This window comes from Macrotis lagotis, chromosome 1 (genome assembly GCF_037893015.1).
Source record: "Macrotis lagotis isolate mMagLag1 chromosome 1, bilby.v1.9.chrom.fasta, whole genome shotgun sequence".
NCBI classification, from domain to species: domain Eukaryota; kingdom Metazoa; phylum Chordata; class Mammalia; order Peramelemorphia; family Peramelidae; genus Macrotis; species Macrotis lagotis.
The window spans coordinates 425,169,865-425,194,971 of record NC_133658.1 but is presented as its reverse complement, the minus strand read 5'-3'; the positions used below and the strand labels follow the sequence as shown (position 1 = coordinate 425,194,971).

General features: G+C 40.0%; 1 protein-coding gene and 1 long non-coding RNA gene across 3 annotated transcripts in view; one reads left to right on the top strand and one right to left on the bottom strand.

Moving 5' to 3' along the window:
• Positions 1-25,107, top strand: part of DEGS2 (delta 4-desaturase, sphingolipid 2) — an 84,939-nt gene that overhangs the window by 31,109 nt on the left and 28,723 nt on the right. The gene's annotated exons all lie outside the window — the stretch shown is intronic.
• On the bottom strand, positions 126-24,279 carry LOC141506360 (uncharacterized). 2 transcript variants are annotated; one of them, XR_012473818.1, is made up of 4 exons: positions 24,061-24,279; positions 11,751-11,815; positions 6,298-6,373; positions 126-2,187 (listed from the first exon to the last, which is right to left on the bottom strand). It is a non-coding gene; the product is annotated as an uncharacterized LOC141506360 (long non-coding RNA). The 2 variants fall into 2 exon arrangements; XR_012473819.1 differs by lacking the exons at positions 11,751-11,815; positions 24,061-24,279 and adding an exon at positions 6,553-9,373 and having other exon boundaries at positions 128-2,187.

Genomic DNA, 25,107 nt, shown 5'->3' with positions numbered 1-25,107 from the left:
TATTGAAACGTGCACATTTGAAATGTGCACCCAAGCACCTGCTACTGCCTTGAGAATGAGCCTAGCCGCGGGCTTACCTCTCTCCGAGGTCTTCGGGTGCACTCCGGCTTCCGCCCTGGGGGATGGGAAGGAAGTTCACAGCCACACACGAGCCTGGTTTACAACAGCAGCATCTTTATTCATGAACAGCAGAAAATGGCCCCCCGAACTTTTGCACAGCGCTCTTTTATCCAGTAACCCTTTCTTCCCGGGGTACATGCTCCTCCCAAGTTCCAACCCATGGGCGGAGCCACATCCTGTTAGCGAAGCCGTCCCAGTACCCTATAAGATACCTTACAAGGCAGGTTCAGACTTCCAGGGGTCTCACGGCCCAGGTCATATGACCTTCATGGGTGGCCCCGGTCCAGAGCTTCCCCTTACAATTCCCCCTTTTTGTTAACAACAGGGGGGGTAAAAGGTGACAAAGGAAAAAGGTCTCCTTTGAATCGTTCCAGGGTTATCTTAAGAAAGGACAAAAGGCATAGGGTCAGTCCAAGATAGAGCTTTCAGCCATGGTGGAGAGGGGATGAAAGCCCAATACTTTTGATCAGTAACCATCATTCCAATTGTTGCGCCTAAGTTGGCGAACAGCATCGTCAAACCCAATGTCATTTCAGTCCTTTTTCTGCACACCTGTAGCCTCCTTTCTCGTCTCAGTCTTGCTCGTTTCAGTCCTCTCTGTCCTCTCCTTGTCTTTCTGCGCCGTAGTGACTTCTCGGACCCATTTGATTGGCACCCAGACTTCTTCTCCATCTGGTCCATCTTCGGGCTGTATGGATAGAAAACCCTGTCCTCTGAATCGTACTATTCCAGGGCCATGCCAAATACCCTCATGATCTTTCCAGTACACTTTTGTGCCTGGTATGCATATAGTAGGGGTGTGTGAGATTTTTGCCATATCTGTGCCCTGAGACTGTGGATGAGTAAAAAAGACCATGGCAGGAACCAAACCCTCCTCAGAAATGGATAAAAAATTATGGGTATAGAGGGCTTGTGCCAGGCGTGCCTGCAGAGAATTCTTTATGCCCGGGGAAATTCCCCCTTTTTGTTTTTCAAGAAGGGTCTTTATAGACCTGTTGGCACGTTCTACTATGGCTTGGCCAGTAGGATTATAGGGAATACCAGTGATATGTCTTATAGAAAATTCAGAGCAAAACTGTGTAAAGGCATGTGATTTATAGGCTGGACCATTATCAGTTTTTATAGATTCGGGAACCCCGAAAGAGGAAAAACAAGTAAGAAGATGGATAATAACTGACCTCACTGTCTCCTTAGGTTGGACAGTGGCCATAATGAATTTGGAGTATGTGTCCACACATACATGTATCAAATATCTAGTATAGTGGGTTACATCCATTTGCCAGAGTGCATTAGGGTAGGCACCCCTGGGGTTAACAGCCATTTCCTTAGGTCTGGGAAAAAAAGGGACACAGGCAGAGCATCTTTTTACTATAGCTCTGGCCTGCTCTCGAGAAAGGCCAAAGAGATGTCTTAATGATCTGGCAGATAAGTGGTATTTAGAATGTGCCATAGAGGCTTCCTTCTGCAACGGGCAAAGTAAAGCTTTGTCAACGACGTCATTTCCTGCAAAAATAGGACCAGAGGAGGACACATGTGAACGGACATGAAGAACATAGACAGGAGAGGTCCTTTGCAATAGTAAGGTCTGAACTTTGTAGAGCAGAGGGGAAATAGCAGAAGAGCGAAGATTGAGCTGAGCTTCAGGAAGATTGTGAAGAGAAATAGCACAGTAGAGGCTATCCGTGATAAGATTAAAGGGTTCATGTTGTAATAGTTGTAGAGCAAAGATTATAGCTTGAAGTTCATTTTTCTGAGCAGAAGAATATTCAGTTGGGAAAACTTTCAAGATTTTTCTGGAAGGAACATAGACAGCTGCCCGGTTCTTTTTTGTAGCATCAGTAAAAACATTAGGGCCTTCCACAGGGGACAGAGCTATAACAGATGGGGGACGTGACAGTGGAAGTAAAGTCCATCCCCGAAGGGGAGGTGGTAAAGGAAGCGAGACAACAAAACAAAGGCAGAGTAGAGAAGCCCACTCGGGGATTTCTTCTGAAAACGAGCGTAAAGAAAGCTCCGAAGCAGCAAGATTTAGAACAGGATATCGACCATACAAGAGTAAGGAACGTTCTGCAATAGAGAGGAAAAAGTTGGCTAGCATTTTCCATTTATTTGGTAAAATGCGTTTTTGTTTCTCAGGATAGAGCCACTCCAACACCCCATGCATTTGGTATAGACAGCCAATCGGGGTATCATTCATTAAAATGGTGGCATATATGGGCTCTTTTGGATCCTGTAGAACCACAACCGATGTAATTTTTTTCTAAAATACTATCCATCTGTTTTTTGGCCAAAGGAGTCAAACTCCTAGGGGAATTCAGTGATGAGTCCCCTCTCAAGATATCATAAAGAGGATGCATCTGGGAATCTGGAATAGGAATTACTGAGCGCATCCATTGTATAGCTCCTATTAATTTTTGAAAATCATTTAAGGTTTTCAGTCCCTTTAAATTTATTTTTGGAGAAACACGGGTGACAATGTTTCCCTCTAATATATGCCCTAGGTAATTGTACGGTTGTGTAAGTTGAATTTTTTCTGGCGCCACCTGTAGTCCGTAGAGCTGTAGAGCATCAGTAACCCTTTGTAATATTTGCAATGTTTGTTGGCGTTGGGGAGCAGCTATAAGTACATCATCCATATAATGTATGATTGTAACCTGTGGCTCTGAATCTCTTATAGGTTTTAAAATATTATGGACATATTGTTGGCACAAGGTGGGGCTATTAGCCATCCCCTGGGGAAGGACACAAAATTGGTATCTTTCAAAGGGTTCTTGGAGATTTCTAGAAGGGACTGAAAAAGCAAATTTATCTCTATCTGAAGGATGGACAGGTATGCTATAAAAACAATCTTTTATATCAATCACAGCCAGGTGAGAATCTTTCGGTATGGCTGTGGGGCTGGGCAGTCCTGGTTGTAAAGGACCCATAAGTACCATAGCTTCATTGACTTTTCTAAGATCAATGAGCATCCTCCATTTGCCTGTTTTCTTTTTTATAACAAATAAAGGTGAATTATAAGGACTTAAAGAGGGTTCTATTCTCTTAGACTGAAGTAATTCTGCTACTATATCTTTTAAAGCAGTGAGCTTTTCAGGCGTTAAGGGCCATTGATCAACCCACACAGGGGTTTCTGTTTTCCATTGAATAGGGGGACAGCTCACTTGTTCAATGACCCCAACAAGTTTAAATGTTCAGGGGTGGTCACATGCAAATTTAGTGCTGAAATGAGGTCTCTTCCCCATAGTGCATAGGACAATCCTGTAATTTGCAATGGTTTAAAAAGTCCTGAATGTCCTAGACAAAACCACTGTAGATATCTTGCAGATCGCAGGGCACCTTGGCTGCCTCCCACCCCCAAAATCGTTATTGGATCTGCTAGAGTCGGCCAATCACCCCATTGATCTATATTGATACAAGAATTATCTGCCCCTGTATCTATCATCCCCACGACCTTTTTTCCCTGTACCATTACTTCTAACATAGGTCTTGCCAACTCTATCTTTGTACACCAATTGATATTTACTTCATGCCCGCCTTGTAATCTTGTCCCCCCTTGGCTATAGGTTTCCCTGGGTCAATCGGAATTGGGATATTATGTAAGTTTTGAAACAAGAATAGTCTTCTTATTAGCCAGAATAACTTGAGAAGGGACATTTAGGAGGGTGGTTAGTTTCCAAACCAGTTACCAATCTATCATAAGGTTGTCCCCTCTATTTCTATTTCCTTATGAGAGTACGGTTCTGTGAGAAGGGTTGTGTGACCTACTAGGGTATATAAAGGCCATTGAGTCTTGCTTTATTTGTTTTCACTGTGTTACTAGTATCTTGCAATCGGGTTTTGAGAGTCCCTGGTTCCCAGTACCTTGTGCCCTGTGCCTCGTGCCCTGGTCTTCTATTGTGTTTTGTTGTGCGGGGGCCTCTCTTGTGAAAAGGGAGGCCCCTCCCCCCCGTTTTCCCTGAAGGGTCCCCTTCTTTGCTCGGGCAATCTTTTGCAATATGTCCCCACCTTGCCACAGTAAAAAACATCTAATAGGCCTTTTCACTTTGCATTGTCCTTTGAAATGCCCAAGTTGGCCACATTGAAAACATCTTTTTTTGAGTAACTACCATAACACTCTTCACTGTGTTAGCCAATTCAGCAATGGCACTTTGTGAAGTGTTAGCCGTGTTGGCCAATTCAGCAATAGCACCTTGCATAGCTTGTACAGGATCATTGATGGGGGGCATCTATCAATTTATCCAATATTTGATCTATAGTCGCATCCTTTCCTAAATTCCCAATAAGTTGCTGATATGCGGGCCTTAATCCCTCTCTAACCAATTGAGTAGTAAGCATTTCAGCCCCCGGTCCCGTGCCCATGGTTCTTTTTACTGTTTCAATGACCCTGCTTAAGAAATCTGCAGGGTTCTCGTTTGGCCTTTGTTTCAAATTTGAAAACTTTTCCCTCATTTTCCCCGGAGGATCCAGGCGAGACAAGGCCTGTGACCATATATATGTAACAGCATCCCTAAGAGGTTTGTCATAATTTTATTTGTTGGTCAGGGTTTAGAAAAAGGGGACCTTCACCCATGGCCAGATCAAAATTGCGCTGTTCCTGCCCAGGGGACGTGCATTTCCCTTCAGATACTTTTCACACTCCCCTACGAACAAGTACTACATATGTAACATTACTGTCCGGGGGATAAGGACTGCAGACATAATTTCCCTTCCAATCATTTGGAGTCCAAGGAGTAGTCCATGGTAAGCATTAGTAATTAACTGCCTAACATAAGGGAGAAGCAGGACCATACTCATTAACAGCTCTCTTTATCTCTTTAATCAGTAGGAAATGGTAGTGGTTTGTGTTCAGCTATTTCATTCCCTTGGGGGTCATAGCTAATCTCCAAGGGACATAAAACTGGGCGGAAAGCCCCACTCTTCCAAATCTGGCCTCTCTCCCTCTTCAACTGCTACCTCTAATGCTCTTTTTTCAAAACACTCTCAGGTTCTGTCATAGTTGGCTTCATAGAAAAACGTTAGTTTTCTGAGTACTCTTAGGTTCTGTCTTAACTGGGTTTCGCGGAAAATGTCAGATAAGTTCTCCCCTTTCGAAGAGGTGCCTGAACCAAGGGGAGTTGGATGAAAAAAGGGGAATTAGAAGTAGGGAGAGGCGCATCCCTTATCTGTAAAGAAGTAGAAGTTCTCACTGGGAGCAATAATATTTTCGCTCACTAGATGGCGCTCCGACCCTAAGTTTTACATTCTTTAATTGGGTCTCCGCCTCTTTCTCCGACCCTGAGTTTACATTTCTTTAATTGGGGTCTCTGCCTCTTTCTCCGACCTTGAGTTTTACATTCTTTAATTGGGTCTCTGCCTCTTTGTACTCCCTGTGCCATGATCCCACTTCCTCCCCCAGGTTTTTTCCCACGGGAACGCAACTGTTTCCCCATGCAGTCCTCGAGCCCCCACTATGGGCCATATCCTCCCTGAAAACTGTTTTTAGATCTATCAAAAACGAGGGCTATCTCTTTCTCTTGGAGTTCTCTCACTGTCCCTGAGTCCCGCTGCAACTCCTTCCAGGGGTATAACTGAGGTCTCTTTCTCTTCTACCTCTTCATAACTACACTCAGATTGATCATCTCTTTCTGACCCACACAAGGAAGGTCCTACCTGGCATGAGCATGGCACTTTCACCTTTATTTCTTCTGGTTCTTCTAACAATGTGCTAATGACCTTATAGAATTTAAAGTCCATGGGGGGTAAACAAATTCAGGTTCAGCCTGGTGATATGAGCTCATTTGCTGTCCTACTACCCTCCAACCTTTTGCCATCAATTCCCGAATGTTCCACCCACGGGGGAAATAACAAATAACTTTTCCACAAATTCCTTTCATTGCCTTAGGTGGGGTTTTAACCCATTCTTTTTACATAATTTGTACAGTGTGCAAGCTAAAACTCCCTTTTCTTCAGGCTCCACCACCGGAAGACTAATATTCTTCCCCATCTTGAATATATATTCAAGACTGTGTGTGGCTCCTCTTAACTAGACCAGCTAGCTAAGGTCGGCTACGACTCAGATTCTCCTCAGCATGCAGTGCTTTCGTGTCCCTGTGCGGGCGCCATGTGAAACGTGCACATTTGAAATGTGCACCCAAGCACCTGCTACTGCCTTGAGAATGAGCCTAGCCGCGGGCTTACCTCTCTCCGAGGTCTTCGGGTGCACTCCGGCTTCCGCCCTGGGGGATGGGAAGGAAGTTCACAGCCACACACGAGCCTGGTTTACAACAGCAGCATCTTTATTCATGAACAGCAGAAAATGGCCCCCCGAACTTTTGCACAGCGCTCTTTTATCCAGTAACCCTTTCTTCCCGGGGTACATGCTCCTCCCAAGTTCCAACCCATGGGCGGAGCCACATCCTGTTAGCGAAGCCGTCCCAGTACCCTATAAGATACCTTACAAGGCAGGTTCAGACTTCCAGGGGTCTCACGGCCCAGGTCATATGACCTTCATGGGTGGCCCCGGTCCAGAGCTTCCCCTTACAAATTATAATTAAAATTATTTCTAATAATAGTATATTAACATGAATTATAGCTATATTTTTATGAAAAATAGGTATTTTTTAACAACAAAAATTAATGGGAAGAGTGGTATTGTTAAACCTAGTTTTGCAAACTCTTGGTTGTCTGCCTTAATTTGAGAAAGATGGATGATAGTTTTGTTCTTAGAGACCTTTGAATTCAAGGACTACCTTTAGAGAATAGCAGGGCTACATGACACATAAGAGCTTCATTCTATGCTCTTAGGTCCCTTTCAGTTTTGACTCCAATTAAGATGGAGACTGAATACTATTACCTATTTTGTCTAAGTTGTCTACTGATGAGTATCTAAAACCCAACTGTAAAATAAAGAAGTGAACTATATGATGTCTACAGTATCTTCAAGCTCTACTTGCCCCTTGTGTCTACTTTCTCATTTCAGGTATTCAAATCATTTTAGATGAAGATATGAAGAGATCTATTACATTCTTTTTTCTTAAGAAAGTGCTAATGGGGGTGGCTAGGTGGCGCATGGATAGAGCACCGGCCCTGGAGTCAGGAGGACCTGAGTTCAAATCAAACCTCAGATACTTAATAATTACCTAGCTGTGTGGCCTTGGGCAAGCCACTTATCCCTGTTTGCCTTGCAAAAACATAAAAAAAAAATAGTGCTGACATCTCTTATTTTGACAAAATATTCACTTTTCAATAAACATCCATCAATTCATATGTTCTCTTAAAAAAATTTGATAGCATGTGTCAAGTTCTTATATCTTACTATTTTATAACAAAGAGGAAATGAGTGTATTTTGACACCCATCATTTGGAACTAGTATTAATTGTATTTGATTACCACCATTTACATATAGTCAAAAATATTTTCCTGGTTCCATGAGGCGTAAGTTTAAGCAAGTCTTTTTATGTTTCCAAATCCATAATTGTTATTCTTTGTGGTGTCATAATATGTCACAATTTATTAAGCTATTTCACAATTAATGGCTATATACTTTGCTCAGATTACATCTTCATACTTTGCTCAGATTATATCTTCATAATTGTCCAGTTGGCAAGTATATAGTTAATGCAAGATCTCACTTTGTCCATTATTTGATTACAAAAAAGCATTGATGTCAGCAATGAAGACATGATGTTAAAAATGATAATTGTTAACATTTATTTAGATAGTACTCTGAGGTCTACAATGGGCTTTTTTAATTAACTATCTCATTTGAACCCTCCTAATAATCATGTGGGGATTTGCAATTTTCTTTTTTTTACGAAGTACTTGGATGTTAATTGATAGGTTTTTATTTTTAGTTTTTGCAAGCAATGGGGTTAAGTGGCTTGCCCAAGGCCACACAGCTAGGTAATTATTAAGTGTGTGAGGTTGTATTTGAACTCCTGACACAACCTAGATTTGCATTTTCTAGTAAGTGAATTGAGGTTGAAAAGGTTAAGTGACTGAACACATAGTAAATGTCTGAAGCAGGATTTGGACTCTGGTCTTCCTGAGTTCTGGTTCAGAACTCTTATCTACTACAACATTCAATGTTTCTAACGCGGTATTTCAAAATAGGTATCTTTCCAGTATTGTTGGCAACCCCATGTTGTAATAGATAATGCCGGGGCTGGAGTCAAGCAGACTCAAGTACAAATCTAAACTCAGACAATCACTAGCTGTGTGACTTGGACAAGCCACTTCATCCCTGCTTGCCTCAGTTTTCTCCACTGTCAAAGGGGGAAAGTATAGCACTTTCCTCCTAGGATTGTTATGAGAATCAAATGAAATCCTATTTGTAAAGTACCTAGCAAAATATCTGTCCCTTTGCCTTTTCTTTCACCCCTCCTATCTCTCAAGATCAGCCAGCCTTCTGTATAGCCACACAGAATTTTTTCTCCACGGTTTTCTGAATATGATTCTTGAGCAAAGTATAGAGCAAAGATGCATATAACTAAACAAATGATTGAAAACTGTTTATTGTGTCCACTCTTTGCCTAGCATAGGATTCAGACAGGAAAAAGTGAGATGGGTCTTGCTCCCATGGAGCTCAAACTCTAAGGGAGAAAACATTTAATAGAAAGTTCAGCTACAATGTGGTTGGAAAGGCAGGGAAGTAGATGGTGAGACCCAGGGACCTTAGTTTACATGAAAGGATAGGGTCAGGGATATGCAGGTAAGGCTTGGAGGGCCTTGGGATCTAGGGTATGAGGTAAGAATTAGTAGTTCTCCCTCATTCTTTAAGGAATTGGGTTGGTAAAGCTCTTTTCATTCAAGCCATGTTGAGCAGTCAAGTGGCCTGGATAAGTTTTGGGGATCACCTGGTGCTGGAAAAGGGTCAGTGTTGGGAGCCAGGGTCTCTAAGCTGTTTGACACAGTCGAGGCAAGAAGACTCAAGGCAATCACACTGCCTGATAGAACAACATTTCCTTCATATGTATATATATGGATTCCATGTATACCCATATTTATAGGTCTATTATTGATTGCAAAACTTACTCATCCTAATAGTGGAATGACTATAAAGGAAGGATTTCAGAGAAATTCCTTGAATAAAACAGATTGTGAACTCTGCCCAAATTTAATAGATTGCCTCTCCCTGAGACATACATACAAAAGGCCTCAACATTATGAAGTCTTTGGAAGATACAGCACTGGGAGTTCCAGGAAGACGTCAGAATATATACAGGGAAACCAGATACAAGATGGGTCAGATAGAATTCCAGGGAAATTAACAGTTTTGCCCCCCCCCCCCCCCTTACCATATACCATATATGAAAAAGATGGTGAGAAAATAGTACAGGTGACCAATATGTGAACTTTGCCCTATCCCCGTGGTTTGTCCAATTTCGATCAATTTATTGGGGGTAGGTTGGACTGGCCATGAAGAAAGCCAATCTTTTCCAGCTATACAAGAGACATCCACACCAGTGTCTAAAATGCCTTGTATATATTTTCCATTAATTCTCAGAGTTTTTAATGGTCTGTGTTTTCCTACTGCTTGAATTCAAAAAGCAAAATCAGAGGAACCAAAGCCACGATTTTCTCTATTATGTTTTGTGGCTGGGCTCCCAACCTTAAGTAAAGGTGTTAAAAGGAGTTGTGCAATTCTCTGCCCCGAATGAATTTGAGCAGTTTTTCCTATTGGTGGGGTAAGTATGATTTGAATCTATCACTCCTGGGATTACTGATATCCCCTGTAAGGATGTTGATGATCTCCCTAAAATTAATCCTACTGTATTATCAGGAAGAGGACTGTACACTCCTAATTTTCATAGGGAAAGAGTCAGTGGTTAGTATGACTGAGGTTGCTGCTGATAGATCCAATCCTGCACTCCCTGGGGTGGCTCTGAGAAGGTCGTGAATACTGATCCTTGAGGGGCCAAGGGCTGGCTCCTCCTGAAGTTTCCCTGACCTGTATCAAGCAAGCGCCCATCCTTATGATATTTGGATCTATAATCCTTAAACCAATGATAACCTTTCATACATCTTGAGCAAAGTGTTTTTGGCATGTTACCCTGTGGGTTAGTAGTGTTCTCTCACCAAGTCTGATTATTTCCCCTGGGCACATGCTGCTGTTGATTCTTTGGGCAGTTTCTACTATTATGACCTAACTGCCCACAGGAAAAACAGGTTCCTCCTCTTTCACCTGATTGCCTTTGGTTCTGTATGGCTTGTTTAACAAAAGATGAATAAGTTTGTCCTTGCAAGGCTGTAGCTAGTGTCATACCTTGCAGGAAGGAAGGGTTAAAATCCTCACAAACCTTAATATAATCTGAGAGGCTTCCTGTTTTCTTAAGATGCCTCATTATATTTTGACAGGCAGTATTAGCATTGTCAAAAGCCAATCGTTTTATGATTAACTCAGCTGCCTCCTCACTGTTTATTAATCGTTTAGCAGTATCCATAAGCCGATTCAAAAAGTTCTCACATCTTTCATCTGATTTCTGTCTAATGTTAGGCAATGCTGAAGTTTGTCCTTTTTATTGGGAAGTTTTTTCCAAGCTCCTAATGCTATGGAACTAACAACATACAACACCTCTTTTGGCAGAGTCATCTGATTTTGGGCCGTAGCCCACAGATTCTCTCCTAATAACATATCAGCTGTGGTACCAAGTCTTTTAAAAGGAGGTGTCTTTGCTTCAGCTTTAGCTAAATCCTCATATTCAGCTTTCCACAAAAGATGCTGACCCCCATCTAGACAAGCTTTCGCAGTCTGCTTCCAATCATGTGGAGTCATCCATTGTCCTCCCAAAGCCTCTATAAGGGGAGGATGGGCCATAAGAGGCACAGGCTTGTTTTATTTCTTTTAATAATTTATATGGGAGTAGTTCCCATCGGGGGGCCTCATCATCTTCAAATTCTCCTTCATCAAAAGTGACAGGATAACATCCAAAGGTGCTATCTCCATTTTTTAGAGCTTCTTTAATAGCCCCATAAAATCCCACACCCGATAAGGGAGGTGGGGTCACTTTTTTTGCTTTTCTACCTTCTTTTTCTTTTCTACAGTAAATGCACCCCAATCATCATTATATCTAGCTGCTTCATCTTCCAGATCCTCCTCTTCCTCAGGAGTTAATTTATCAAGAGGAGGATCTTCCTCAGGCTCATCTTGAAGAGATGCCCTTAAGTTATTTCTAGATTTTATTAATAAAGTAGTTTCCTCAGTTGCAGCACAAACTGCAGATGATAACTTAGTACTTATTTTTGTAATTTCATGGTCAGGATCAAGAGTGTCCTTGACCAGGCTCCATAAACTGAACACATCTGTAGGAACTTTCTCTGGTCCTTGTTCTATATAATATTTTCTGATATCTTCTCCTACTTTTTGACAAATATCAAGATCTATAGACCCACTTTCAGGAAACCAAGGACAGCAATTATGTACAAATGAGATGAATCGAGTGACTTTGACCTTAGAAACCTTAATTTCTCTTTTATGTAATAAATGAGTCAGAATTTCAAGAAAAAGAACTCTCTACCTACTTTTATTATTACCCATGATGTTCTTAAGATTATTGCGCTTTCTTGCCTGATATAATTCTCATCAGGGGGCCTGCAGATTCCCTGAGCAGAAACCTATCTATCCCACTAAGAAAAGGAGGGAGTATATTACCTGTCAAGGCCCTGTTTGTGGCGCCAGTCTGCAGGGGGGTCCAGCCTCCGCAGGGCCCTTGGAACCTGACAGGAGGGATAGAGTCGGCAAAATGAGTTGAGTCAATAAGTGGGTAAAGGCAGGAGCAGGTTGACTGACTGTCAGCTGCTTAGATTTATTTTTATAGTCTCAGAATCATATCAAGCAAACTAAAATCATTTCCTTGGTTACAAAAGTGTACAATTTTCATCATTAATCACATAGTTCATACAGTTACAAGTTTGATCATGTAGTGGTTACAAGTGTGATTATTAATCATGTAGTTAATTTTCTTGTCCCTGCTCAGACCATGATGACCTCAACCTGCCTGTTGCCTAAGTTTGTTGCTGCATAGTAAAGTTATTAATTAAACAGAATTTTCCTTATAATAACTTTTGATATAATTTGTTTAATGGAATGCTTTTATGTTTTTGTGCCACATATGTAATGTTTTTCAATATGCTCCCTTGACAACCTATAGTGAGGGTAGTTATGTTTGTCTACCTGTCTGTTGACTCCTTCAATAACCAATTTTACTTTCAGCCCTTGTTGGCAGACACTACGGTTTCTATGACTTTTTTATTCTTTCCCAATAAACTAAGGCTGTTAGAGTTCACATATTGGTCACCTGGTACTAACTATTTTCTCACCATCTTTTTCATATATTCCTGTGTATGGTAAGGGGGAGCAAAACTGTTAATTTCCCTGGAATTCTATCTGACCCATCTTGTATCTGGTTTCCCTGTATATATTCTGACATCTCCCTGAAACTCCCAGTGCTGTATCTTCCAAAGATTTCATAATGTTGAAGGCTTTTGTATGTCTCAGGGAGAGCCAATCCTGTTAAATTTGGACAGAGTTCACAATCTGTTTTATTCAAGGAATTTCTCTGAAATCCTTCTTATAGTCATTCCACTATTAGGATAAGTAAGTTTTGCAATCAATAATAGATCTATAAATATGGGTATACATGGAATCCATATATATATATATATATGGATTGAAGAAGGAAATGTTGTTCCATCAGGCAGTGTGACTGCCTTGAGTCTTCTTGCCTCGACTGTGTCAAGCAGCTTAGAGACCCTGTTTCCCAACAGGTTAAGGATGAAAGACTTTCCTCATTGGTAGAGTTTCCTCATCCTTGGTTTTTCTAATGGATTCTAATGGGTCAGATAAGGTGGCAAGAGTTTGGGGAATGTCCCTAATGGTGATGGGTTTTCCTACCCCTGCCAATTCTGATGGATCCTGGGATGGGCCAAAGTCAGAGGAGAGGATGAAGTCCTTTGTATTGTTAAAATGAAAGATAGATTTCTTATAAATGATGTGGTAGATATTGTTTTTGTTTGTACTTGACATTGTGCCTAGGTATGGAGTAGGAGAAGGGCACATAATTCTAGTCAATCTATTTTATTCTTTGTTTTTATTTTTGTTATTTTGCAAGGCAATGGTGTTAAGTGACTTGCCCAAGGTCATACAGGTAGGTAATTATTAAGTGTCTGAGGCTGGTTTTCAACCCAGGTCCTCCTCACTCCAGGGTCAGAGCTCTATCTACTGTGCCACCTAGCTGCCTCCTAGTCAATCTTATTTTAAATGACCATGGATTGTACTGTAATGTTCTGGGATGCAATGTGTTAGGCACAATGTCAGCCGCAAACAAAATCATCTACCTCATCATATATAGCTGAACACTCTAGGTCTCTTTCAATCCTGAAATTCTGTGAACTGGCACTTTGTGATCCTGGGAGTACCATAATGAAGAGATCACAACTTCCCTAAAGAGACTCCAAAAAATTTCCCAGAGCTGTCACTCTTGTATTTTATGATTCTAAGGCCCTTTGGCATATTGTGATCTTTATCTAATCTTTTCTCTGGACTTTGTCTCTGAGCCAGGCTTATCCAAGTCCTTTAATATTTCTTTCACACTTAAATCCTCCTTTTTACTAAATCAAATTCAATCTGCTCTAATAGAGGCCCACGTCCTCCTTAATAGATGTCCACCTCCTTATTGGAGGCCCATCTCCTTTACTAAGCCTTCTCCTGCCAACACTTAGGGTCTTTACTCAATAATCTGTCACCTAGGTAGTAAATATCATACATTGATGTTTAATAGATTGATTGTTAGTGATAGAAAGGAACTTATGGATACATAGTTCCTATCATTTACAGATGAGGAAGCTAAGACTCAGAGACGTTAGTTATCTTACTCCAGGTCACACTGTATTTGTGTTTTATTCTCACCAACTGAACTTGACTGTGAGCTCAAGGACATCAAGTCTTTTCTGTCTCCTTCTTTTCCTCATATTACTTGTTTCAGATCTGAGCACAAGTACTTGTTGATATGGTATTATGATTCCATGATATAATTTTGAATGATGGCATTTTTTTTTCCTCCAGCTTCCTTTCCTCAAAGAAAGTAGTTGAATTCTCCTAGATAGATTTGCTCCACAGGTTCCAGGATGGAGGGTCATCCGCTTTATTTGGAAACTTCCTATGATGGGGAGCTTGTTTCCCTCCAAAGGCGAGGTAGATCACTTTTGTACAGCTCTATTTTGGAAGTCATTGCTTATCTTGAGATGATCTCTTCCTCTAATTTCTTTCCCTCCTTTCTAATTTATTTCCTTTATTTTACACACAAGAGAAATGATGCACATGCAAGGGAAATGGCTTAACTTTTTACCATACAATACAATTTGCTGAAAGCTGTAGATGGGGCCTTGTCACCACATTCTTATATTGTGATGAAAAGTGCCCTCTCTCCAAATTGTCCTCCTTTTCTCCCTAGCCTTCCATCCTGTATCAGAAGCAAAATCCTGATCTAGAGTCAGTCAGTAAATAGTTATTTCTTTAATGTAGCAACTTTCTCCGTTGGGGTTTTGATCTATTACAGATTGGCATAAAAAATTAAATTGGGCGGGGTGGGGGGTGGCTAGATGGTGCAGCAGATAGAACACCTGCTCTGGAGTTAGGAGTACCTGATTCAAATCCAGCCTCAGACATTTAATAATTACCTAGCTGTGTGACCTTGAGCAAGTCACTTAACCCCATTGCCTAGCAAAAACAAACAAAAAAGGAATCAAATAGAGATTTGGGAAGAGTTTTATAGAAGCCTCTGATGACATGCAAAAACCAGCAGATGACCCAGGGTCTATGACCAAATACTTAATCCAAATCTTACAATAAGGTACTGTAAATATTCTACAAAAGAAAAAAAAAATTCAGACTTCTCTGGTATGTAGGGAGGGCCAAAAAATTTTATGTGGATTTTCCAGATTGTATGAGTGCTGTGCTCCCAACCCTTGTGATGTGGAAGAATTAATTGTATATATTTGAGGCATTAATTATGTTTTCTGGTGCTCTGTGTTGTAAGAAATACAAGAGACTATAGACTCATTAAAATGACAGAATTGGAAGGTGCCTCAGACATCTTCTAGAGAAGACTATTACTTGAAACATGAATACTTTTTACATCATTCCAGGTAAATGTTCACCTAGCCTTTGCTTCAACACCTCCTAAGTTTATGAAGAGGCTCTTCCTATCTGATGAGGAAGCCCCTTTAAGAATTGCAAGTTATTCTAGAGAATATTAAGTCATCCATGTGCTAGCATGGGGAAAAGCCTCACTACCTGGAAATAAATGGAAAATTGACAAAGGAATCATCTCAAACTCTTGGCAGTGATTTGGATAATGAATGAGCTACACCAGATGGTCTTGTTCTGGTACTCGTGGACCTAATTTTAACCTGAACTTGGTTTCATAGAGCATCTAATTCTATCATTCCCAAACTGAACTGGCAGGACCAACTTCTAACCTTTTATAGAACTTGGGTGTACAGCTTCCTTATAACATAGATCACAATCATACCAGCAAATTAATGAAAGACTAACCTGATAGCCAATAAAGAGTCAGTCTGATTTAAAAAAAGAAAAGATAAGAAGACAATTTTAGTGAAGCATCTTGAGTATCTGCATCTAAGAGGCTTAAACTTCTTTATGCTGGCCAAATCTAGTGAATGTTAATCCAATTAAGAGAACTATCCCTTTGTATATCTTTATCCAGTTTGAAAGGGTTAGCCTTAGGATGATTAAAGAACAAGTAAATTGTTTCCAGGAAGGTATTTCTTTTTTTAAAAATTAATTAATTAATTTGTTTGTGAAAATAGGGTTTTTAAGTGACTTGCCCAAGATCACACAGCTCAGCAGTTATTAAGTGTCTGAGGCTGGATTTGATCTTTTTTTTTTAAAACATTTTTTTAAATCCTCTGATTCTATATTTTTGCATTCATTGAATTTATTTATTTTTATTTTTTTTTTTGGCAGAGGCAATTGGGGTTAAGTGACTTGACCAGGGTTATACAACTAGTAAGTGTCTGAGGTCAGATTTTAGTTCAACTCCTCCTGACTCCAGGGCTGGTGCCCTATTTATTGTGTCACCTAGCTGTTCCCAGAAAGATATTTCTGCAAGGATGGACCAACACTGATATTACTTTTATGCTGTTAAAGCAAATAAAAAAAACCCCTTAAATCATGTACTTTTAATTATCTTACTGTGGAATTTTGTTTTTTGTTTCATGATTACTACAAAATAAAAGTGGATATTATTTAGAGTAGAGTAGAGTAGAGTAGAGAACATTCCCATTAACTGGGAACCTTTAGACATATTTCCAAGCAGGAATATTTGTATGTTAATAAATTATCTCTGACAGGTTTTAATCTTAAAAAAAAATAGAATTACAAGTTATAAAAGAGGGCATGGTTCTTTCCCTCAGGGAGCCCATAGTTTAGTTTAGGGAGATGACTTATACCTGTATTACAACTGGAGTGCACTTAAATGTAAAGGCATGTGATTCCAACTATTTTAGGATCTCTGAGACAGAAGAATTTATAGTTGCCTGGAGTCCTTTGGGAAGTAGGGATTGAGCTAGAAGCTTGAAGGATTTATGTAGTCAATAAGGTAGAAACTCCTAACAGAAATTCTCCTGCTCATAAAATTTCATTTTAGATTTATGATCCTAAAAGCATTTAGCCCAATCTTTCTCCACTGCTGTAATTTCCTTCACAGGTCCTATAACAGAGGTTTATCCAGTTTCTATTTGGAAACCTGTGATGGGGACCTCACCCTCTCTTTCCTCTCTCTTTTTTTTTTTTTAAAGGTTTTTGCAAGGCAAATGGAGTTAAGTGGTTTCCCCGAGGCCACACAGCTAGGTAATTATCCAGTGTCTGAAGCCAAATTTGAACTCAGTTACTCCTGACTCCAGGGCAGGTGCTCTATCCATTGAGCCACCTAGCTGCTTCCTCACTCTCTTTAAAAGTAGTGTATTTTACTTTGGACAGATCTAATTATTAGGAAATTATTCCTTATCTTGAGATACCTGCCTCCCGCTAATCTCCTTTCCTCCCTTCCCCCTTTTTTCCCCCTTCCCCTTTTATAACTCACCTCTTTTTTTTTTACTCCGCTTCCCCCTTCTCTCCTCCTTTCTTTCTTTCTCCATTTCTCCCTTTCTCTACTTTCTATCTTGAAGGACAGATAGTTTTTTCCATGACCTTTAGAGAATGTCTAGGGGAAATACCTTCAGGTCTCAAGTGGGAGGTGGGGTGTTGGATCTTTTCATAGCTGCCAGAATTGTTTCCTCACCACCTTGTAGTAGACTGGAGCTTTCCACAAGTATTATAATTTCACATAAAGTATCTGTCTAGGAAAGAGGAATCAGGGGCCCTCCCTGTGGAGATATCCCCGAGGGTCATGGTATCTTCAATATGGTACATTTGGAGCACTAGATATAGTATTTCTCTTCATCTAAGACTATAGGGTAGAACATCAGAAGGGCTAGGGAATATCTTCTTCCCCACCCCTTTACCTTGGCTATTGTGCTTTTTACCTCTGGAATCCTGAGACCCAAACTCTCCACTTCATATCCTCAAAGATATCAGGCTAAATAACCATCTTTCTCCTCCCTAAAACTTCCTAATCACAAATGTGACTTATCTGTGGCCCAGTGAGGAGTCACCAACTCATCTTTCAGGTATCTAGAAACAGGAGAGATACTCCCAACTTTGAGCTAGACCCAATAAACTGTGGAACTCAATTCATCTAGAGAGGACATAGTCTTTTTCCTTCTCCAGGTATAATCCATTCTACTGGATTTATTTTACTCAAGAATACATCTTTTCAGTAAGAGATTATATAATGACAACTAAAGAGTATTAACTAAATCCCTCCTATAAATCTAGGATAACTTTTAGTAGAAAGACCTGACTTGAGGACTTGAGGCTTTGGCCCATTATGTTTTGATCCTTTAAGGTCTGAGAAGAAATTCGAAAGATCATTTACCAGGATAGCTGGAGAAAAGAGGGAAAGCATATATAGAGAATGATTGGAAAGCCACTGGATTGGTTCTAATCTTGTTTTTGTTATCTCTGTGACTTTTAGCAATTCTTCCTTTCTAGGGCTCAGTTTCCTCATCTGTAAAATGATAGGGTTGGAAAAAAAATCTCTAAAGTCCCTTTCAGGTTTAAGGACCAAGATCCTTTGGAATAAATATCCCTCCACAATGAATTGCTGTGTCTCTCTATTGACCTGCTATTTCCACCTTTGAGTTCAACCTCAGAGGATGAGGTGATATGTCAGTAATAAACTCAGTGATTGTTTAATGGCTCAATGAAAGCCATGGTGGGGCTAGAGAACTGCAGAGATAAGAGATTGGAAAGATTTTCATTAAGTTTACATTTATTGGGCACCTAGGTAGCAGTGGATAGAGCACTGGCCCTGGAGTCAGGAGGACCTGAGTTCAAATGGAGCCTCAGACACTTAATAATTACCTAGCTGTGTGACCTTGGGCAAGTCACTTAACCCTGTTGGCTTAAATTAAAAAAAAAGATTACATTGGTTCTCTGGAAATGAAGAATAAGGAAGGTCATGGGCATCTTGCTCTACTCTCATTAGTACAAACAATTTCAGCAGAAAAATAATAGTATCTTATATTTATATGGTGTAGTAGGAAAAAACACTACCTAGGTAGGAGACCTAGGCTGTAGTTCTGACTGCCACAAACTTGCCATGAGACCATGAGCAGACCAAGTTCCTTCCCTAGAGCTTTTTAAACAAAATAATATTCAGTCTTAATTATCTTATTCTAATAATTTTTTAGAGGCAATTGGGGTTAAGTAACTTGCCTGGGATTACACAGCTAGTAAGTGTCTGAGGTCAGATTTGAACTCAGGACTCTTGATTCCAGGGTTGGTGCTCTATCCTTTGTGCTACCCAGCAGTCCCAGTATTATATCTTTCCCACCCCCAACCCAATTACAAGTATAGACAATTTTTAACATTTATTTAAAAATTTTTTTGAGTTTGAGATTCTATCCCTCCATTCCCAACCCCCTCATTGAGAAGGCAAGCAACTTGATAAAGATTATACATGTGGAGTTACAGAAATCATATTTCCAAATTAGTCATTTCATGGAAGAGAACACAGACAAAAAAAAAACCTCAAACAAACCAGAAAAATGAAGAAAAAAGTATCCAGCATTCAGACTCCATTAGTTCTTTCTCTGGAGATGTATAACATTTTTAAAAATCATAGTTAAGAATTGTCTTGGATCATCTATATTGCTAAATCATTTATGGTGGATCATCATATAATATTGTTGTTACTGTATATAATGATTTCTTGGTTTTGCTCATTTCACTTTGCATTGAGTGCATGTGAATCTAGGTGTTGCTGCTCATGTCTTCCTTTTTTTTTTCAGTTAGTAAGTTAGCACTTTTTAAATTTCTTTTCTTTTTAATTTTATTTTCCAATTGCATGTAAAGATAGTTCTCAACATTCATCCTTTTGCAAGCTTTTGAGTTCCATATTTTTCTGATCCCTCTCTTCTCTCTACCCTTCCTGGGACAGCTAACAGTCTGATATGTTATACATGTACAATTGTATTTAATATATTTCCATATTAGGTCTGTTGTGAAAGGAGGGGGAAAAGACTATGCTAGAGAAAGAAAAACATAAAAGAAGTTTTAGTTTTTATTTTTATTTTTTTTTAGGTTTTTACAAAGCATATGGGGTTAAGTGGCTTGGCCAAGGTCACACAGCTAAGTAATTATTAAGTGTCTGAGACCGGATTTGAACCCATGTACTCCTGACTCCAGGACCGGTGCTTTATCCACTGTGCCACCTAGCCGCCCCCATAAAAGAAGTTTTAAAAAGTGAACATAGTATGCTAGCTTTGCATCCAGACTACATAGTTTTTTCTCTGGATGTAGATGGTATTTTCCTTAAAAGGTCTCTCAGGATTTTCCCTGATCAATGAACTGCTGAGAGGAGCTGCATCCATCATAGCTGATCTTCTCACAATGTTACTATTTTTTTTATTAAAGATTTTATTTACTTTGAGTTTTACAATTTTTTCCCTAATCTTAATTCCCTCCCCCATCCCCCCACAGAAAGCAATTTGTCAGTCTTTACATTGTTTCCATGTTGTACATTGATCCAAATTGAGTGTGAGAGAGAAATCACATCCTTAAGGAAGAGACATAAAGTATAAGAGATAAAATGATCAGACAATAACATATCAGTTTTTTTTTTCTAAATTAAAGGAAATAGTACTTGTACTTTGTTCAAACTCCACAATTCTTTCTTTGGATACAGATGGTATTCTCCATTGCAGAGAGCCACAAATCGTCCCTGATTGTTGCGCTGATGGAATGAGAGTCCTTCAAGGTTGAACATCACCCCCATGTTGCTGTGAGGGTGTACAGTGTTTTTCTGGTTCTGCTCATCTCACTCAGCATCAGTTCATGCAGATCCCTCCAGGCTTCCCTGAATTCCCATCCCTCCTGGTTTCTAATAGAACAATAGTGTTCCATGACATACATATACCACAGTTTGTTAAGCCATTTCCCCAATTGAAGGACATTTACTTGATTTCCAATTCTTTGCCACCACAAACAGGGCTGCTATGAATATTTTTCTGCAAGTGATGTTTTTACCCTTTTTCATCATCTTTTCAGGGTTATAGACCCAGTAGTGGTATTGCTGGATCAAAGGGTATGCACATTTTTGTTGCCCTTTGGCTATAGTTCCAAATTTCTCTCCAGAAAGTTTGGATGAGTTCACAACTCCACCAACAATGTAATAGTGTCCCAGATTTCCCACAACCCTTCCAACAATGATCATTATCCCTTTTGGTCATATTGGCCAGTCTGAAAGGTACAATATTACTGTTAATGTGTAAGGTGTTCTCCTGATTCTGCTCACTTTCACTCAGCATCAGTCCTACAAGTCTTTCCAGGCTTTTCTAAAGTCTGGTTCCAGGGGTGGCTAGGTGGCACAATGGATAAAGCACTGGCCCTGGAGTCTGGAGAACCTGGGTTCAAATCCGGTCTCAGACACTTAATAATTACCTAGCTGTGTGGCCTTGGGCAAGCCACTTAACCCCATTGCCTTGCAAAAAACCTAAGGGAAAAAAAGGGACTCTAAAGTCTGGTTCCACTCATTTCCTACGGAGCAATAGTATTCCTTAGCCTTCATATACTACAATTTGTTCAGCCATTCCTTCAATTTCCAATTCTTTGCCACTATGAAAAGAGCTGCTATAAATGTTTTTGTACACATAAATCTTTTTCCTTAAATATTTAACTTTTTGGTTTATAGACCTAGTAGTGGTGATGGGGTCAAAGGGTTTACATGGTTTTATAGCTTTTAGGCTTGGCTCCAAATTCTGGAGGTTACTTTCTCCCTCAGCAAAATGGAGAGTCTTCTTGGATATTTTCCCAGCTCTTCTGCTCTATTTTCCCATGATATGCCATTTTATTTGATTTTTACGGCCCCCCTGTGAGATGAGCAAATGGTGTTGTGAAGGTAACATGAGATATTATTGGAGCAATTTGAATAACTCAGTTCACAGTCAATCAAGAAGAACGTATTAAGCTCCTATTACATGCTTGGTACTATGCTAAGTGATAAGAGATATACAAATAATATGTAGATAAGATTAAAAAAAGACTATTTCCAGAATATTTTAAGGCTAGTCAAATGCTTTCTCCACAAAGTCTCAAAATCATTAGACTCCGTTGCTAGTTGTCAATCTGGAAGGTTCAAGCTGAGATACCTGTAGAAGATATCTGTAGCAAGCTCAGGATCAATGCCATAGGACAGATGCCTTAAATCATTCAATTCAGAAGGCAGGAATTCTTTACTTTTAACTTCTGTTGCCTGTCTAGGCCTGTGTTGAGTGTAGTTAACGTGGTAGGGATTATGACAGAAGGAGATACAAAGATTTCTTCTTTCCATTTTCAAAGTCTAGCAGAAAAGGAAACTCCATGTACATCTATGTTTATATTTAGAGATTTAATTATTTTAGAGTGATCTCTCCAGCATTAAATAATAGAAACCTCTGACTTTAGGAGATCATTTATTTACTAATTCTTTCTATTCATGTATCCTGAATATCACTAAGTAATTGGGAGATTATAAGCAACATTTATATAATATTTTATATTTGTAGAAAGTATTTGAAGCAGCATTTGAACTTTGGTTTTGCCCCTTAGGGTGTTTGTTGATGGATTGAATATTTTGTGATAGATATAAAAGATACAAGAGACAAACTCTCCTGTTTTTGAAGAGGAACTCATTTCTGTCAGAGGTTGCAACATAGACTTTTTCTACTAAAGATTTTCAAACAGAAGACAAGCCCTAGAAGGTCCAATCAATCTAAAATATCTTCAGTTACTCAAGTAGCAGTAGACTGTCTTGAGGATCAGCCAGCTGAAGATCAGAAGCATCAGGGCTTTAGACTGATGAATTTTTCACTTGTAGCTATTCTTTTTTTTTTCTTTATTTAATATTCTCATTTTGTACAAATAATTTTTTATACATTAATAAAATATTCTTGTTTAAGAGTAAACAAAGTGCCCCCTCCCCCCAAAAAATTATAGACTCGCTTGAGCAATAAAGTAAAGGGGAGAGAAAGAATTAAAATTAAAAAAAAATAGTAATAATTGTAGGTATGGCCAGGTGGCGCAGTGGATGGAGCACTAGCCCTGGAGCCAGTAGCACCCGAGCCCATATCCGGCCCCTTACACCCAACAATCACCCAGCTGTGTGACATGCAAGCCACCCCAATCCCACTGCCCTCTAAAAACCAAAAAAAGAAAAAAAAAGACCTAAAATAAAATAAAATAAAATAGTAATAATAGTAGGGGCAGCTGGGTGGCGGACAGAGCACTGGCCCTTGAGCCAGGAGCACCCGGGTCCAAATCCAGCCCCAGACACCCAAAGATCACCCTGCTATGTGGCCCTAGGCAGGCCACCCAGCCCCATTTGCCCTGCACCCCCCCAAATAATAATAATAATAATAAAATGTGCTTCAGTCTGTGTTCCAACACCACCAACTCTGTCATGGGTGGATCACATTCTTTATGGTAAGTCCATCACAAAAGTTAGTTCCATATTTTTCCACCATTGCCATTGCTGATCGCAACTCCCTCCCTCCGTACTTCACTACTGTGTACTATATTTTCTCTCTCCTTTCACTCTGACTCTGCTGTGGGGTCGCTGAGTGGCACAGCAGACAGATCCCTGGTCCTGGGGCCAAGAAGCCCTGAGCCCCCATACCACCCCTTAGGCCCAGCATCTGCCTGGCCCTATGGTTCCGGACAGGCCATCCAATCCCAGCCCCTCGCAAGAAGTAAAAAAAAATGTATTATATCTGACCACTCTCCCACCATGGTCCATCCTCTCCTCCTTTATTCACATCCCCACCCCTTCCCCCTGTCCCCCCCCTTCTTATTCCAGATGCCTATACCCCATTGAATATATATGTTGTTTCCTCTCCTAGCCATCTCTGATGAGAATGAAGATTCCCTCATTCCCCCCTTCATATCATTGCAATAGCTCATTGTAATAAAGAAAAATCTTATTATATGAAATATCTTGGCCTATTACCCCTCTCCTTTTTCTTTCTCCCATTACATTTCCCTTTTTTCTATTGACTTCATTTTTACACAATATTTCATCTTCAAATTCAGCTTTCTCCTGTGCTTCATCTATAAAAGCTCCCTCTACCTGCTCTATTAACTGAGAAGGTTCATATGAGTATTAGCAATGTCATTTTTCTATACAGGAATACATGTAGTTCATCATCATTAAGTCCCTCATATTTTCCCCTTCTCCTCCAATCGCAGTGCCCTGGGGCTGCCTCTGGGAGGCTGAAGTTCTTTTGCCCTGGCAGGCCACCCCTCTGGCGGGCCGCCCCTCCAACCCTGGGGAGCAGAGCCTTTCTGCCCTTTTCCAGGTTACCTTGAGTAAGAGAACTGCCTCACTGGGTCCCTCTGTCGGTTCTATCTCTCGAAAATTTAGTTAGAGTCCTTAGTTTATAAGTTTCATGAGAGAGCTCCTAAGACATGATCCTCTCTTGTCACCATCTTGGCTCTGCCCTCCACATGTAGCTATTCTTAAAGCCCATCTGCTGAATCAGATCAGTGTTAGTGAGGAGAATACTCAACTTGGAATAGTTACAAATCCTTAAAAGTTTTGAAGTAGAATGTTTTAAGGGTTACTGCTCACTTCTTTTATGACAACTCTGTGATGTAGATAAATAATGACCAGTGGATAGAATGTTGGTCCTGGAGTCAGGAAGAAGAAAGTTCAATTCAGTCTCAACTGTGTAACCCTAAGTAAGTCACTTAGTCCTCTGAGTGCCTCAGTTTTCTTAATCATAAAATTGAGGTTAATAGTTGCACATGTCTCCCAGGGTTGTTATGAGGTTTAGACTGTGCAGTCCTTATGACGAAGTACTGTTTTTTTCCCCTTTCTCTCTTTCTGAAGTCAAATTTAATTTCAGATCTTCCAATCTCAGGTCATTGCTCTATCTAGCTGCCCATTTATTTTGTCTATTTATAATATGTACATTGGAGAAGGAAATGGCAAACTACTCCAATATTTTTGTCAAAGAAATAACCAAATGGAAAAATCTAATGATCTTAAGAATTTGCATGTCCTCATAAATGAAGGAAATGATAAATTTCAGTTAGAGGTTAATGGAAATAAAGATGAAATTTTGGTTCAAGTTCATATAATCTTTTTATGAATCTCAGCAGTTCAATGGTCCCAGGACAAGAACCCTGGCTAGATATAGAGAGTTCTCACTCATCAGGAAACTTCTGGTGTAAGGTGAATCTGGTGAGCTTGGTCTATCTTGAGACAACTTTTTGGGAAAATGAGTATTGTTGATATATGAAAAAGTGGGAATCAGCAGTGATCTGGACTCTGGGGAATAGACTTGTCAGCCTGAGTTGGGAAAGCTAATCCTCCTGTGTTTCCAGTTCTTGTCAAAGGGCCAGGGCT